The sequence below is a fragment of the Aethalodelphis obliquidens genome, unplaced genomic scaffold (genome assembly GCF_003676395.1).
Source record: "Aethalodelphis obliquidens isolate GAN/ISIS:26980383/991018 unplaced genomic scaffold, ASM367639v1 scaffold21, whole genome shotgun sequence".
NCBI classification, from domain to species: domain Eukaryota; kingdom Metazoa; phylum Chordata; class Mammalia; order Artiodactyla; family Delphinidae; genus Aethalodelphis; species Aethalodelphis obliquidens.
Genome location: NW_020837965.1, coordinates 3,250,680 through 3,259,874, shown reverse-complemented (window position 1 = coordinate 3,259,874; position 9,195 = coordinate 3,250,680).

Below are 9,195 nucleotides of genomic sequence, written 5' to 3'. Positions count from 1 at the left end.
CGCCTTAGCTAATTGAGTAGAATCTTTATAAAATAATTTTCTACTGAGCTGTTCTCCAGTCAGCTAAAGCCTGGCTTATTTTTCCTGTTTATTATTGACTTCTGACATTCTCTTAAAATGGAGCTGTCAGGCCATTGGAAGCTCCCTGGGATAACATTTATTGTTGTTTATTTTTGCCATCAGAGCCTGTACTTACTTTCTTTGGAATCCTAGTTCTGTTGCATCAAGGAAGCCTGAGGGACTTGTTCCCATCGCCTCTGTGTGCCTCTCATTGTCTGGTCCCTTTTGAAGTCCTGGACATTGTTACATTTCATTCTGTACTGGTGTGTCATTAACAAGTCAGTGCTTCTTTGATCCATTCACAAAAAATAGGTAAATTAATTCACCATCCAATTAATTCACTATCCTATATTAAGTATCTGAAATTAGTGAACTTTAGGGACAAAATATTACTTAACAAACACAGGTAATTACTGAGAATTTCATAGTCCACCAGACCCTAAGAGGTAGTCACTTCCTTAGTCTCTCCCTATCTGAGTTTACAGAACCAAACAATCAAATGAAAATCATTGCTTTCACCTTCACGGTCTTCTTTAGAGGATAAATAAGTATTAACATACAATGGAAAGAAGGTACTTCACAGTAGGAGAGAGCCTGGAAGTCTCTCCACAGAGTGGCTGAGTTCTTAAGTTTCTTCAGTTTGTTTAGTTTTGCTACTTTGTTGAGAGACGGGGCTTTTAGAAAGTTTAGAGTATTAATTTTTCCCAACATTTTACTTTAAAAAATTTTCAGCAAACAAAATTTAAAAGAGGGCTTCCCTGGTGGCGCAGTGGTTAAGAATCCGCCTGCCGGGCTTCCCTGGTGGTGCAGTGGTTGAGAGTCCGCCTGCTGAGGCAGGGGACACGGGTCGTGCCCCGGTCCAAGAAGATCCCACATGCCGCGGAGCAGCTGGGCCCGTGAGCCATGGCCGCTGAGCCTGCGCGTCCGGAGCCTGTGCTCCGCAACGGGAGAGGCCACAACAGTGAGAGGCCCGCGTACTGCAAAAAAAAACAAAAAAAGAATCCGCCTGCCAATGCAGGAGACACAGGTTCGAACCCTGGTCCGGGAAGATCCCACATGCCGTGGAGCAACTAAGCCCGTGCGCCACAACTGCTGAGCCCGCGCTCTAGAGCCTGCGAGCCACAACTACTGAAGCCTGCGTGCCTAGAGACCATGCTCCGCAACAAGAGAAGCCACCGCAATGAGAAGCCCACGCACCGCAACAAAGAGTAGCCCCCACTCTCTACAACTAGAGAAAGCCCGCGCACAACAATGAAGACACAACACAGCCAAAAATAAATAAGATAAATTTTTTTTAAAAAAAGAATGTTTAAAAAAAATTTTAAAAGAAGTATATAGTAAGCACCCTTATGTATATCCAGCACATAGATGTTAAAATTATAAACTGCTAATTTTTAAACAAAGATGATTCTGCCATTCTGTTCCTTTTGACAGGTATTCAATAGAGTATGTTCCCTGCACAGACATAAGCTCTCCTATGTCAGAGAGCTCCTGGTTTATTAGCAAAATTATTTCATTCAATGCCAGTTACCTGGGGAGGTGGTCCTCATAAAAATGTTTCTTGGTCTCCATCTTTCAAAACTCATGCTGTATTTCCTCTCTCCCTCAGGCTATAATTTCTAATGTTTTCTTCTCTACCTGGCATGTCAGAGTGAAGGTAATTGTGAAACTGCTCTGGAAGGACTTTATTCTAGTCTCTGTTGCTTTCCAACACATCCTCAGGACTCTGAAATTAAAACTCAATCCTCAGATAATATGTAGCTTTAAAAGGGAAGTAGGTAGCAACTTGAAATTAGGCCATTCTTAGTTATTTTTTTCTTAATTGATTCATGCACTTTAAAAATATTTTTATCTGTTATTTAGGAAAGAAAACCTTAGACTTTTAAAAAGTATATATTATCCCTTATAATATGTATATGGAAGAGTTAAACCTGAAAGCTCACTGTCTTATCTTGATCACTGGGTTTAGATATTGTTGTAAAACATCATTTAGAGAAAATACATGTTTGCATGTTTTTGATGAGCCCTATCCAGTCCCTCTTTGAAAGAATTAGGTGAAGCCCAAACGCTAAAGTCTGTATTTTTGTATTTATTTTAAGACTGCTTTTCTGCAAAAGGTTGCCTTTTAACCCCAAAGTATAAGGTTCTAAGGTACAGAGCTGAGTGACCCTAATATTTACACAAAAGGCTATTGTTTTAGAGGAAGGGGCAAGAGTGAAACAGTTCATGCAGCTTGTGAACTGACTTTTTATATTGATAGTAAGGAATGAAAACAATGAGAGGAAGAGAGAAAAGCTATCAAATGTATCCCAGAATTCTGCGCATATCCTGATTTTGTGTAGTTCTTTAGTTTGCATTTCATCCGTTGGAATTGTTCTTTAAGCCAGAAGCCTCACTGGTTCTCACTGTGCTTGTTGGAGAAATCCCAAACCTACCTGTCTTTTCCAACAGGATCGACTTTAGAAATATTTTTCAGTAGGTCTCCTCTGCTAAGTGTAATCCTGACCTGAAGATTGATTTCATCTCTATATTCTCTGAGACTTGTGAGTCCAGTGCCATGAAAAAAGATGGTGAGTTTAGAAAGTGGCTAGGAGGAGTTCCAGCTGTGTCACTGGAGCCTCAGTTGGTTTTGACTATGGCTAAAAAGGGATGACACAGGTTAATTTTGACCAACATCCCAGAAGAGCCTCAAGCCACAAGACTGTGTTTGTGAACAAGCTCTGCCCTCTGTAGGCTGACTTCCCTGTGAGGTGTAGGAATCGCCATCTTCTTTAATCTGTGTGGGACAGTCATACACACAGCAGGCAATGGGACCAACCAAACAGACACAGTTTGTCCTTCCTTTTAGAGCTTCCATTTAGAATTTCTCCCGGGTCTAAAAGGTCCAAATCAACCACTTTAACTAGTCTCTCCACCTGGCCAAAAGTGTAGACCTTTTAGAAACCTGAATTTGCTAGAAAAGGAAAGAGCACCATCCATGTAGAATCTCAGTGGTTGAAAAGGGAAAGCGAGTTTCTGTCTGAAGGAAGGTGATTTCATTTTTTGTTGTTGTGAGGGGTAGCTTGTTAAGGGATTTATGCTCCTTAGAGAGCAAGTCATTGTATTCATCGTATTTGATTGTGCCCACGGAGCCATGATGCCTGATTCTTCGGGGAGTCAATAGGGAACAGGTGTCTAAAGCCAGTCGCAAGTTGGGTGCTCCCCAGCAATCCAGCAGATGATGACTGTTCCTATGGCCAAAGTCCCAATTCTCATGCACATGGGATCCTGTCCCTAGGCCTTCATTTCCACACAGCTGAGAGGTAAAGAGAGGGACGAGGCCCCCCTCCACTTCTCTCATTTATAGTATCGTTTAGCACTGGCAGCATGGTATCCAAGGCCTCAGTTTACCGGTTAATCAGAATTAAATAATAACATGAGTAGATAAAGGCGATCAACCTAGGTTGGAAGTAGGGCTGAGGAGGGATTATGACTTATAGTCCCACATTGGGGTAGCTGGGTAACTCGTGTATGACTGTGTGGTTGGAACGCTTATTAACTTTACCAGGTGAGTGCAGAGGATGTGATAATGCTATGCTGATGAGGACGACAAATTAATTGAGTTGGCTAAGAAACAGAGCAAGGCCTCCATCTATGGGAAGTAGATTCTGTCACCGGCTGTGAGTGGAATCTCAGAGTGAGCGTGAGCTCTGCAGGTTCTCAGAGTCTGGCTTCAGAGCCCACTGAAGGAACCAGTCTTCTGTGGGCAGTGACTCTGGCTTTCTGCAAAGGAGAACCTTCTGGGAGTTGGTTCCTGGTGGTCTCTTTTCTGGGAATGGGTGGAGACACCCCGGCAAGAGCTGCTTTGGCTCTCTTGGTACCTGGTTATGGTCAGTGTTGCCCCTTTGCTCTGTCCAACCAGTCCAGCACCTGTGGGCATTCCTTTGACATCTACCCAGTTATTTAGGTAGTGAGGTTAGGGTAGGATTTGGGACCCAAAGGGTGAGAGAACCTTTGCTAAGTATTGCGTGGCCAGATTTCAGAAATCACCGCTCCCTCTGGGGTGTTGCATGTCCCTGCTGGAACCAAGAAGGCCAAACAAAACTCCTCCTATTTAAAAGTCTTATCACGAACCTGGGAAAACCCAATTAATTGCCTAAAGCCTTGATAGTGAGGTTCATTTACAGTCAGTCCCTCAAAAACTAAGTCCAAAGGCACAAGACTCTGGCTTTGAAATTATTTGTAGTCCCAGTCACTGGTTTGAACTCATGATCTGATGTCTTTTAGTCCCCCAGGCATGTGGACCAGAGTTCATTTCATGGCTGTTCTTCACTCTTAAGAGATAAGGAAAAGGTGCCCCAGAAGTCTAGAGATACAGACTTTTTCAAAATTAAATTCCACAGTTTTCTGTCATTTTAAGCAGATAGTTTTGACTTATCTAGGGATAAAATAATATATGTGAAATGATTTCCAGGGGACAAAATGTATTTTCTAAATGTTCTGATATAGGGTCATGAACGATTGTTAAGTTTTGGTTTGAAATATTATAGTATATGGGATTACAGAAGAGCCCTTAACTCACCGTCATGTAAAGGAGCTCTCTTCCTGAACTCTTTCTCTCACTCAGGTTTGAAATGCCTCATCTGTAATGTTACCTGTAAGTGACTGTTATTGTTGGTTTTCAGGTTCAGGCAAGAATCATCTGGAAAACATTATCCTAATTCCTTCTCTCATGTCCTAAGCAGTACATTTTACTAAGAAATTCTGTATTAAAAACACTAGCAGCCCTTTCTGAGATTATTGTCCCATAAATGGATTTGTTTTTATTTAATCAAGTTGAATTATTTCCATTTAGCCATGTTCAAGAGCAAGTAGAGTCTGGAGAAAGCGATCCAGTAACCCATGAGTCTGGTGCACCCATTTCCCTTAATAATGGGAAGTGTTTTGAAATCCCCAGAAGAAAGCTGCTTTGTAATTAAAGTGATGGATTATAAGGAAGCCAGACTTTGGGTAAGGATTTTCCTAAACTACTTTATGCCATTTAGCTTATGTTTCTGAAAGGCCTGCTTTGGTGCCATGCACTGAGATCTATCAGTTGATTGAAAGATGATCACGCTTTCTTGGTAAATATTTAAGCAACTGGCAACCACAATGGCATTCTTTCCTTATCGTTCTGTATCGTGCACTGATGCTGACGTTACAAAAAGGGGTCTGGAAGGGAAACAGTGTCACAGTCTTTTCTTTAAAATCAAAGTATCCCAAGCGATCGTTTATTGAGGTCAACTTGTTTTACATGTACCCTATCATGAGGAATGCTGTCAGCATCTCCTATGATTTCTAAGAGCTCTTACCGAAATTGTTATTTGTTATGTCCTGCTGAGTGGTTTTTCCTTTAAAACACCATATTTTTACCACCCTGTGGCACTGAATGCGTTGCTGAGATACAGAGATGATACTGAGCTATGGTTCCTGAAATAGCTCAGTTCTTGTGTTTTATATTATGTAACAGTTTCGTGATGCTTTTGTGCATTCTTTGTCTTCTCTTCCGAATTTTGAAATCTGTCATAAATAAACTTTTTCACTATTCACCTGAAACATTTGAGTTATATCTTTTTTTTTTTTTTTTTGCGGTACGCGGGACTCTCACTGTTGTGGCCTCTCCCGTTGCGGAGCAACAGGCTCCGGACGCGCAGGCTCAGCGGCCATGGCTCACGGGCCCAGCCGCTCCGCGGCATGTGGGATCTTCCCGGACTGGGGCACGAACCCGTGTCCCCTGCATCGGCAGGCGGACTCTCAACCACTGCGCCACCAGGGAAGCCCTTGAGTTATATCTTAATGAACGTGACTTAGAGTTAAAATTTTTTTATTCATCTCTCGTCTGCATCTTAAGAAAAGTATTCTTTAAATCTATACCAGTTATTTTATAATCTATTATTAGAAAAATTAAGAAAAATGGAGAATGAGATTAATGATAGATCTTTCATCTGCATTTAAATTTATGGCTGAGTATGAACTGGGATCTGGGTTTGGCCCAAGGGCAGAAAAACTGGGTTTAGAGTAATGATTACTTAATAGAATATTACTGAGTTTTGTTAGTATTTGGTCCCCAGTGATGTTCATTTTCCAGTTTACTGACTTACTCTTTCAAATTTGGAATTAGTAGTTTGGACACCACGGTAATCATTTAACATAGTCTAGGTGATATTAATCCAGCCTACTTTCATTTACAGAAATGACACCATAAGATATCTTTGACATCTCTCAAAATGTTGCCTCTGCACATCGTTGGTGCCTATTACAGAACAGGAAGGACTCACATCTGAGCAGAGAGGGGTGCCATTTAAATATTTTCTTCGGCGGTATCTGTGGTCTAAGATGAGCCTGTTAGATCTTTCCCTGCTTTCCTTTGCCACATATTTTAGAGGCTGATGTATAAAGGAGGAAGAGATCTGAACTAATTGTGAGTTAAATGAGTATACTCTTCCCACCAAACTACACCACAAGCAATAATAAAAAGCCCAGGCAGACTACACATAGCTGGGGACCTTTAATGCCTTGTGTTTGGGTGAGCCAAAGGTAGTGTGTCACTGCTGACACAGAACATACTGGAGATTATTGCTAACTTTTAAAGGCACTCATATCTGCCGTATCATTGACCCTGACATAGTTTAGGATCATATAAATTTGTGCAGGCCACACATTGCAGCCTTGACATCCAGCCTGATGTTCCTTAGCCCATGAGGTTCTGGCTACACTCAGCAGCCATCTTAGTTCAGGTATTCGCCCAAATGGGATGACACCTGCTTACAACCTTGGAATCAAGAGCTAAATAGGTTATCTTTAAAAGTTAGGAGGAGCCAGTAGAGTGAGTACTTATCTTATGAATATGTGTCCAGGTACTGTCCACCACCTGCTTGTCCAGTAAGTTTACTACTTTCCTTAATGGTTATATAAAATTGCTTTGGAATAAAATCGTATGTATTTAACTTTGTTCTCAAATATTTCCTGGCAGCACCCCCTTCCTGCTTTCATCCTTCTAAACTATTTGCCAGGACTTACTACTTCCGTAGAGTTGGAAGATCCTCCACATCTAATTACCACATCAGGCCACTCCAACGTCTGTTCTTCATCCGCTGTGGCCACGCCCACTGCGGGAAGATGGCAGATCAGATCTCCCTGCGGTCCCTGGCGTCCCAAGATCAGGTGTCTGTGGATCGTTCTTCACAGATCTAACAACTGATGTGGAAATGAAGAAGGACCTGACTTTCACCATTCAGTCAGCCTTTGGGGAGAAACCCCTCCTGGAAAACATCCTCTGAATAGGTGATGGTTTTTCGTTTGAGAGATACATCTGACCCCCCAAAATAAGAATTTATTTGCAGACTTGAGGGAATTGCGGGGGGGTAGTTTTTAAAAACCCTTTATAGAAGCTTATTATTATTGCTAAGCCTTGGAGCCATTGTCTGACCTCTAGAGAAAAGTCTATGCACTTGGGGAAATATTTGCTCCTTCACGATCTTCCAGGGCCCTGAAAGAGGAGAGAGACATTCAGGGAGGGAAGGGGTAGCCAGCCACGGTTGTACGGGAAGGATATCTCTCAGTTTCACATGCATTCATGGAGCAGGGCTAGTCATCTTGCTTGGTACTGGGGCAAGAGAGGTCAGGAGTGTAGCCCTAGAGGAGCTTGAGGGAGCTCTGCTCTCACGCGGGGAAGAAGGCTTAGTAACGCTGCATTCTCTTACTCCTCAAAGCACAGCTAAGTTCCTCTGGGAATAGAGAAGAGGCTTCTCTTCTCTCCCGTGTATCCAGTCCCAGGTCCTGGGAGGATGGTTCTCTAAGGGCAGGGGCTACAGTCGGCCAAATCCACGTTACTGAGCAGCAGGGCAGCTACGCATGTTGATGACCTGGACCCCACGGAGGCCCCGGGCCTGGAACATGTGATAGCCTCTTGACATAAAACTGCAGGCCCAGAAATCCACAGAGGCTCTTCTTTCTCATGCTGTGGTCATTCAGTGAGGCCTCAACTCTACTCATCCCACTCCCCCCCCGCCCCCCCAGTCCTTCCCATCCCTCAGGGGGTCCTGAGCCGGTGGCTCCCCTGGGCCTGCCTTCTCTTGGCAGCCCTTCTGAATCCATCCCCCCAGGTCCCCTCACCTCTACAGCCCCAGCCCCCAAAGGCCACAGGAGACTCCAGAAAGTTCCGGCAGGCCCTTGGGAGCTGAGTTGGTCCTGCGTTAGTCTTCTCCTTGGCTCCAGGTGAAGAAGTCAGCAAGGCTGGCTCCCAGCCCTGGCCTGGAGACCGGCTTGTGTTGCTACACACTGTGTGGAGAGCTCTATGGCTTAGGTTCTAGCTTTTTTTTTTTTTTTTTTTTTTTTTGGTCGAACCGCACGGCGGGGTCCTAGTTTCCCAACCAGGCATCACCCGGGCCCCCTGCAGTGGAAGCATGGTGTCCTAACTGCTGGACCGCCAGGGAATTCCCATGGTTCTAGCTTTAAAATACAAAAATCTCCTTCACAAAGGAGAAGGACTCCTTTGTGAAGTCCTTGAGACATCATTGAACAAGGAGAAGGGCTATAGTTCTCCTGCAGCTGAGAACCACCAAGGTTAGCCAGCCGTGTCTCTGGGTGGCTCAGGTCATGGATGTGGGGACACTTGAAGAACCCAGCACTTCCCAGGTGAGGCAGCTCAGAGGAGCCTGGAGTGAGTTTCTTTGGCTTAGACACATCTGTTTTTGTGAGGAAGGACAGGTTTGTCTGGGTTTGGAGAAAACCAGATGATAAAGGAGGGCCTCAGAAATGTCATGGACTCCAAGGATCTCACTGAGCCCAGAGGAAAACCCACAGCATTTGATCCCTCCCCTCCCCTAGCCATGGCTGGTTTTCACCTCACACTCGGACACATATCACAAAACTCCTGTTGAACTAGAGGACCAGAACTATGAGAAAAATATTAAACTGAGTTTTGTGCATTAAATGAGGATGGTTTTTATAAGTGCTTTTTGATAACGGAGGCTGTGTCGCCTCTTTACTTGGTTTAGATTTCCTTAAAATCTAAATTTTAAGGTGGCCAACTCAGCTTTGGCCACCAGTTTTAGGATGGCTGATGGAGCCTCAGGTTAACCAAATTAATATCAGACAGACAAGCAGATAGGCAAC